At 47.3% G+C, this 8933-nt stretch overlaps 1 non-coding gene across 1 annotated transcript; it reads right to left on the bottom strand.

Moving 5' to 3' along the window:
- Nucleotides 1-8172: 8172 nt before the first annotated feature.
- On the bottom strand, nt 8173-8278 carry LOC135054236 (U6 spliceosomal RNA). Its single transcript, XR_010243439.1, has one exon. It is a non-coding gene; the product is annotated as a U6 spliceosomal RNA (small nuclear RNA).
- Nucleotides 8279-8933: the final 655 nt, after the last annotated feature.

Raw genomic sequence — 8933 nt, 5'->3', positions numbered from 1 at the left:
TGATTGACTAGGGAACACCGGTGGAGGGGTATCCCCACCCCCACTCGGCGCCGCTGCGCGCCCTCCAGGGGTATGCGAGTAATGTGCAAGCCAGGCCGCAGCAGATTTATGGTGATTCTTCACCATTTTGTAGATATATTAGAGTAATTCAGGATCAGTACGTAGCTCAAAGAATATCAAACAACAGCACAGAGGTTGTATAGTTCAGAGTGATAGTAGTGTGTGCACACCCTGGAAGCAGAAGGATATAGTCACAGCACCACAGATAGTTATATATGGCAGTCCAGTGCAGTACCACAGGAGCGTACAGGAGGGACCTAGGAGGAAGGAGCACGACCCCTATTTCATGCAGGCCTCCCTGGTAGCTCCAGGCCTTGTAACACACAGGCAGCACAGGGGGGGAGAGGGGGGGGGGGTCGCGGGTGCCTCAGCTCACAGCAGCGCCGGGGGAAGCGAGGAGGGTGGTGTGCAGGCTCAAGCAGGCCAACACTGTATTCCCCCCTGAGAGGGGTGGTCGCGGGTGTCACAGCGCACAGCAGCGCCGGGCGAACACAGGAGGATGACCCGCAGGCTCCGGCAGGCTTATTCAGCAGTCACCCGTGTGAGCGGCTCCCGCACAGCGTACACTATGAGGACGCGCCGGAGAGCCGGGACCGGAAGTCACGGTGCCATCTTAGGAGAGGAGAGAGGCCAGGGGAGAGGAGACTCAGCGTCTGGATTCTCCTCAGTCTGCACCCATCCGGCGGCCCGCAATGGCTCCACGGCGGCTTGGTTCCTTCCCCCACCAGATGAGGTAAATTGGGCTCGGGGGGACCCCTCAGGATATGCAAAACGGATATATGAGAGTGGAGAGCACTCACGCCGAGCTGCTACTAAATGTCCCGCTAGGCCACGCCCCTACAAGGCGCCCATCATTTTATTGTGATCACTTACACTTTAACTTTAAGCTAGCTTAGCACTACAAATAAAGACACGGACACCAATAGCTAGATTTAAAAGGTCAGACGGTATTTATTGATGACTGACCGGAATTTTAAACTAGATTTTATGTTGGAGGATGGCAAAGATAAAGGCGCTACCAAACGCCAGCTCCAGTCATCTGATTATATCACTGAAACTGAGGAGGGGACTACCACACGACCACCTCCTGCATGCCTAACCCGCATTGTGCAGGACCCACCACTCTTTCCTCTGGCAAATATGGATGCTCCCCTAGGGGAGCGTCTGATTGTCCAACCGCAGGGTAAGGACACACTCGCCGTCCATTCCGAAAGAGGGTGCCCCACAATGACCACTTAGGCCTATATGACCGCTGGCTGGTAGCGACTTTCCCGCCACAACGAGGTTACCAAACCACGACCGCCATCCCCAGAAAAAACATAAAAACAACCTTGTAAGCTTAAGGCAAAAACCCAAAAGTCCCATCAAGAAAAAAACCACGACCTCCCCAAGGAAGAGACTAACATGCTTAACATTGCAAAAAACTGTCGGCCCGGAGGACCAGCAAAAGAAAAAGACACCCTACCAAACCACCGAAAGCTACAAAACAAACCCGCAGAGCCACCGTCTCCCGGGCCCGAACAGACAGCAGAGAAACACGCTGCATACCTACAATAACAACAAAGGACAAGCCACCCCGGCCAATGACAGAAGAACACTGCTGAACAGCCAGTGAGTGCATGGAGCAACAAAAGGGAACCTGATAGCAAATATGAGGCAGAAACCTACGAACACGACCCAAACACCGTACCGACGAAGGTGAGGACACCTAAACGGGCGGCACCACCCACCTACCTGGTAGAAAAGAAAACCCAACCAAATGACCCCCAGGGAAGCCACAAGCTCCGTACCCAGGGACCACCACGTGACCAAAACCACAGCCATTCCTCTTGCCATATGAAGCGAAGCCGCCCAAAATTTTATTTTTGTTAAAATTGGCCCAACAGGCACACGCTCCTGCATGTCGATAGCATCTGAAAAGAAAAGATCCCTAACACAGGTGCTAAAACAGACAATAAAATTACATGATAAACAGTACAAAAAACAAACCCAAGAGAAGGAAACAACTCAAAAAACCTCCCGTGGACCTTTGATAAGCCAATTGTACTTAGGCCCCCTCGGAGGAAAATTTTAAAATTCGTTTCACACCCTCAATTCCTGAACGCTATCCGTTCAAAAACTGACTGGTAAACATAGTTTTTGGGTTCGCGCAACAGGCGCAATTAAGACCTTACAACATACACAAAACTTAGACCACGCAGAGTCCCTGTGGCCCAGCACCCGAATCGCAGCCGCCGCAGTCTGCGCAGCTGCCCCAATCCGCAAGGAATGGGTATCATAGCCCTGAAGCCGCATCCAAAATGCCTGCAGAAAAAGGCGCTACCAAACCACCAGCATCAGTCAACTAGCAGAATACTGAATAACCTAGGAGGGGACTTCCCACCACCTCCTAAAGCATAACCCGCATTGTACTAAACAAAAGAAATTAGTACAGTCTCAACGTTGCGCAGTAAAACAGAAAGAGCTGCCTAGACACAATGTTCAATTGGGGGAACAAACACCAGTTCCCAATGGGTGCAGAAAGAAGTTGGTGAACAAGGTGTCACTGGCGCTAAGTCCGTAGGAATGTATAACGGGCCCTAACATGGGCCACCACCATATAGGTGGTCCTCACAATGCTCGTGTGTGGAGGAATCCAAACACCCCTGTAAGGGACGGTAACCCTAATTGTATTTATGACAGCGGGATGGATAACAAAATGGTATAAAAGTGCACAAATCAATTTATTAAAAACATACAAAAACACATAGAATTAATGCGAGTGCAATGTGGAATGATGGAATTCATAAAGGTTACTGATGCTTGAGAAAACAGCAAAGAAGCTCTCACCCTCTCCCTGTGTTGCGGTGTGCTAGCTTATGAATAAGCTGGTGTGGTCCTGGGCTGAAATAGCCTGGCACCACCGCAAAAACGTTTTCAGCATGAGTTCACCCCAAGTCCACACGTGTCTTCTCCTCAGTCCAAACAACGCGTTTCGGTTCAGCAGAACCTTTCTCAAGAATTGGTTGAGGATTCATATCCTAAAGGGCCTTTTATACCTGGTTAATGAGCTGAAAAAATTGAATAATCACCAATGTCGTCATTTCCGGTCCCAGAACACGGAAGTGACGTGAATGCGTTCCAATAGTTTTTCCTATCTTTTCCATCCCATCTGAGAGTATCTTTCTAATGGTGCATGGCGTCCTACCAGAATGAAAGAATTACTCCCTCTTATCTCCTCAACAATATATGTATAACAATGGCCAGCAACTAAAGCGACCCGCATTGTGCAGGACTCACCACCCCTTACTCCAGCAGAGCAATGGACGAAACCGCCCGGGAATGTCCGTAGTCAACCCGCAGGGAGAGGACGCTCGCCGACTTACCAAAAGGGGGCGCCCCACAATGACCACTTATGCACACTCTTGACCGCTGGCTGGTAGCGACTTTCCGCCAAACCGTAACACAATGCACACTCCCAGAAACCCAGCACCTGAATCGCTTCCGCTGAAGAAACTGCCGCCGCAGCATGCGTAACTGCCCCCCTTCGCAAGGAAAGGGGAACCATAGCCCGAAAACCGTACCCAACGTACACACGTAGGGTACCACCAGATGCCCAGCGCATGAACAGCTGCCTCAATCCACAAGGAATGGGTACACCAGTCCCAAACTTAAAACAACGCAAATCCACAGCGGCCCAGCACCGGAAACGCTGCCGCCAAAGAACCAGCCACCGCAGCACGCATAGCTTCCCCAATCCACTAGGAATGGGCACTCCAGCCCTAAAAACTCCATACCACGCACAATCCCCGCGGTCCAGTACCCGAAGCGCTGCCGCAAAAGAACCTACCACCGCAGCACGCGCAACAGCCCCAATCCGCAAGGAATGGGTATCATAGCCCGAAAACCTTATCCAAATGTACAGAGGCTAACAACAACGCAGAGGCCCCACGGCCCAGCACCCGACTCGCAGCTGCCGCAGTCCGCGTAGCTGCCCCAATCCGCAAGGAATGAGTACCATAGCCCTGAAGCCCATCCACACGATCAGAAAAAGGAGTGCTACCAACCCACGAGCATCAGTCAACTAGCAGAAAACTGAACAACCTAGGAGGGGACTACCCACCCCTCCTAAAGCATAAACCGCATTGTGCAGGACTCACCACCCCTTATTCCAGCAGAGCAACGGACGAAACTGCACGGGAACGTCCATAGTCCACCCGCAGGTAGAGGACCCTCGCCGACGCACCGAAAGGGGGGTGCCCCACAATGACCACTTATGCACACCCTTGACCGCTGGCTGGTAGCAACTTTCCGCCCAAACCGCAATACGATGCACACCTCAGTGGACCGCACCTGAATCGCTGCTGCTGAAGAAAACCGCCGCCGCAGCCTGCGTAACTGCCACCATCCGCAAGGAATGGGTACCATAGCCCGAAACCGTATCCAACGTACACCAGTCGGACACCACGCAGACACCCAGCAACGGAATCGCTGCCGCAGCCCAACCTGCCACCGCAGCATTCACAGCCACGTCAATCCGCAAGGAACAGGCACCCCAGTCGTAAAACACAAAACAAAGCAAATCCCCAGTGGGAGCACCTGAAAATGCTGCCACCGAAGAACCTGCCAGCTGCAGCATGCGTAGTTGCCCCCTTTCGCAAGGAATGGGTACCCCAGCCCCAAAACACCATACAATGCACCGTCCCCGCGGCCCAGCACCCGAATTGCCGCCGAAGAATATGCCGCAGCAGCACGTGTAACAGCCCCCAATCCGCAAGGAATGGGTACTAGAGCCCGACAACCTCATCCAAACATACAGAGGCTGCATAGCACGCAGACTCCCAACAGCCCAGCATCCGAAGCACTACCGCTGAAAAAAAACACCACTGCAGCATGCGCAAACAGCCCCAATCCGCAAGGAAAACGGGTATCAATAGTCCAACAACCCTACCCAAATGCACAGAGGCTGTACACCACGCATACCCCCAGCAGCCCAGCACCTAACGCTGTCGCCGAAGAACCCGCCGCCGCAGCAGGCGTAGTCACCCCAATCCGCAAGGACATGGGTACCCTGGACCCCATTGCAAGCCCCGGCAACCACCATAGCCGTAACGCCACAGAAACCAGCGAAAAGGACTCATGAGGGCACCTAAAAGAAAAATGGCCATCTCCCAAAGGCCGCACCAGACACCCACCCACATCAACGGCAATGTGACACCATCCGTAAGCGCCTGCGCTCTAAAAGGGAGAAACTAATGATCCCGTCCAACCCAATCCCTTGCAGAACCCAAGAAAGTAGAGAGCGCAAGCAGACTAAATTAACAAATTTTAATTTAAAACTGCACAAAGAAAAAAGTATATATATTAAATATTAAATATATGTGCAATTAATAAAACATAAAATTATGGACAAATGGGATCCTCCAGCTTACAGTCCATTAGATGCAATAATAGATTCCGAATTAAACAGTCAAAAGCTCCTTCTATTCAGAGCAATGAGTTCATCAATTAGTGTTTAAATAACCTTTTTGCAGATTATTCACTTCTCTAAAAAGTTATTTATTCCGGAAAGTCACTTTTATTGGATTATCAAATAACAAATGTGCTGCTTGCTCCAGCACTTTATATTCCAAATGGATGGCAGCTTTGTATATAGAAATCCGTCTTCCAGTGTGCTTTACAGCGGCTCCGTCTACCGCTCTCCCTAAAACACACTTGGGAAATCTTTCAATGAAAAAGCCGCTTACCGCATCCAGATGAATTCAGCTTCACGGCGCTGAAAATCACCATACACCAGACAGCTGTACCGCAAACTCCCGAGTGGTATAGATGACAGCCACGGTCCCCGTTTGGCAAGGCGGACCACTGCAGGTGGCTACAATGAAAAACGGATCCACTGGTGCGGAGCAGAAATTGTGATATGTGTCAACAGCACAAATGGAGAGTGCCGGGATCCCAAGTCCAAAAAGACCCTGACGCGTTTCTCGACCTACGTACACCGGTCGTTTCCTCAGAGGGAGAAAGTGTTCAGTTACCACCCAGTCTCCATTCTTATAGGGACCAGGAGTTAATTAAATCATAAGTGCAGTCACCTGAGTATCCACCTGTTTGGCTCAATACTAGGAACGTGTGTGTGTATAATATCTAATAGCACATATACTCAAATATATAAATACAAATCAATCTTGTCTAAAAACATATAATCGATTAGCACAGAAATAATTAATATATTCTTAAATTATTACAACATAAATATATATAATAATAATAATGAATAAATATAAACAAGGAGGCAGATAATTGTCTAATAGAGGAGACAGCAATATATTCTTACATATAAAACATAAATATGTTCATATAATTTATTTAGAAGTAAAAGTAAAATATGCACATATAATTAAAAAAGAAAAAAGTAAATAAAGATAAAAATAAAAATTAAATATGAAATTAAAAATAAAAATAGAATATAATATGATATGAAAATAATACATCCATGAATAAGTATATACATTGGCTAATAGTATGTTGGACGGATCCAAAATAGGGGAAAAAAATAGGCAATTTGATACTGATATATCTTAGCCAGACAAAAAGTACTTCATTCCCTTTTAAAGAGACAGTAACAGCCCTAGAAGCATCCTGACATGTTGAATGGAATGAATATCATAATGAAACATTATCAATGTTCCACAGATACATAAATAAATCCATATCAATATCAAAGGAGAAAAGGGTATTAGGATGTATTTTTAAAACACCTAAACAATATTTACCAAAAACACCCACCCGATCTTTATACTTGAATATCAGAATAATAGTTTTCTTATAAGAGGGCCCCTCGGGGACAATAGTAATTTTTATTTTTATCTTTATTTACTTTTTTTCTTTTTTAATTATATGTGCATATTTTACTTTTACTTCTAAATAAATTATATGAACATATTTATGTTTTATATGTAAGAATATATTGCTGTCTCCTCTATTAGACAATTATCTGCCTCCTTGTTTATATTTATTCATTATTATTATATATATTTATGTTGTAATAATTTAAGAATATATTAATTATTTCTGTGCTAATCGATTATATGTTTTTAGACAAGATTGATTTGTATTTATATATTTGAGTATATGTGCTATTAGATATTATACACACACACGTTCCTAGTATTGAGCCAAACAGGTGGATACTCAGGTGACTGCACTTATGATTTAATTAACTCCTGGTCCCTATAAGAATGGAGACTGGGTGGTAACTGAACACTTTCTCCCTCTGAGGAAACGACCGGTGTACGTAGGTCGAGAAACGCGTCAGGGTCTTTTTGGACTTGGGATCCCGGCACTCTCCATTTGTGCTGTTGACACATATCACAATTTCTGCTCCGCACCAGTGGATCCGTTTTTCATTGTAGCCACCTGCAGTGGTCCGCCTTGCCAAACGGGGACCGTGGCTGTCATCTATACCACTCGGGAGTTTGCGGTACAGCTGTCTGGTGTATGGTGATTTTCAGCGCCGTGAAGCTGAATTCATCTGGATGCGGTAAGCGGCTTTTTCATTGAAAGATTTCCCAAGTGTGTTTTAGGGAGAGCGGTAGACGGAGCCGCTGTAAAGCACACTGGAAGACGGATTTCTATATACAAAGCTGCCATCCATTTGGAATATAAAGTGCTGGAGCAAGCAGCACATTTGTTATTTGATAATCCAATAAAAGTGACTTTCCGGAATAAATAACTTTTTAGAGAAGTGAATAATCTGCAAAAAGGTTATTTAAACACTAATTGATGAACTCATTGCTCTGAATAGAAGGAGCTTTTGACTGTTTAATTCGGAATCTATTATTGCATCTAATGGACTGTAAGCTGGAGGATCCCATTTGTCCATAATTTTATGTTTTATTAATTGCACATATATTTAATATTTAATATATATACTTTTTTCTTTGTGCAGTTTTAAATTAAAATTTGTTAATTTAGTCTGCTTGCGCTCTCTACTTTCTTGTTTTCTGTTGTCTTTGTAGGTTTGCTAATACCTATATTTTTGAGAGCAGCGAGCAGCATGTCAGCTTAGGCTTTTAGAGGCGCCTTTTCTTTTCTTTTTTGGAGTATCCTTGCAGAACCCGCAAGTCTGCCCAGGAAAATATGGAACGCCTCACGATTGGCGTGGCATCCTTGTGCAAGGGCCATGCCCATCTACTCCGTATCGACCCACATACCGTACATGTGCTGCCGAACCGACCACCATCCAGGCGCCCCGTCATAAAACCACGAAAGAAAACATCAATAGCCGTTCCAGGCACCAATGTACGTAATGTAGGAAAGGAGGCGCAAACCTGCTACGCCACCCCAGGCGCCATGCCCGGGCCGCAATGCCGGGAACAAACGTCGCACTACCATTTCTGGGAACCAGGCGACAGAACAGGCGGAGGGCCGAGGGGGAGCCTTTGACCGAAGGACGTTGATCACGAAAAACGTGAACCGCCCCCAGGAAGCGCTCAGAGAAAGATAACAAGGCCCTGAGCCATAACCGGAAGCGGCCTGTAAGCATCCATGCAAAACGTGCATAATTAAACCAAACGACCGACGCAGAACAAAAAACGCTCCCAACGAAAAACACAGAAATAGAAAAAACGGATGCCGGGGCGAGGGAAGAAGGCGACTGTCCGCGCTGCCTCCCTGGCCCCTGACGGAGCGGAAAGTGTTCCTCTCACGACCGGGGTGCATACCCGCCTTTGGCCGCCCTGCAAGAGTGGCGAACACGATAATATACCCCCACCCTGCGTCTGCCAAAATCCGAAGAAAACACTAACCCCCACCATCCCAGGGCGGGAGCCCGCGCCTTTAGGACAGTCCATGGTCCGTGCACGACCACATTTCAGTGCGGCAGCAATGCCGCG

Source organism: Pseudophryne corroboree, chromosome 2 (assembly GCF_028390025.1).
Source record: "Pseudophryne corroboree isolate aPseCor3 chromosome 2, aPseCor3.hap2, whole genome shotgun sequence".
Classification (NCBI taxonomy): Eukaryota; Metazoa; Chordata; class Amphibia; order Anura; family Myobatrachidae; genus Pseudophryne; species Pseudophryne corroboree.
Note: the sequence above shows the minus strand (reverse complement) of the source record. Positions and strands in the feature narration are given on the sequence as shown.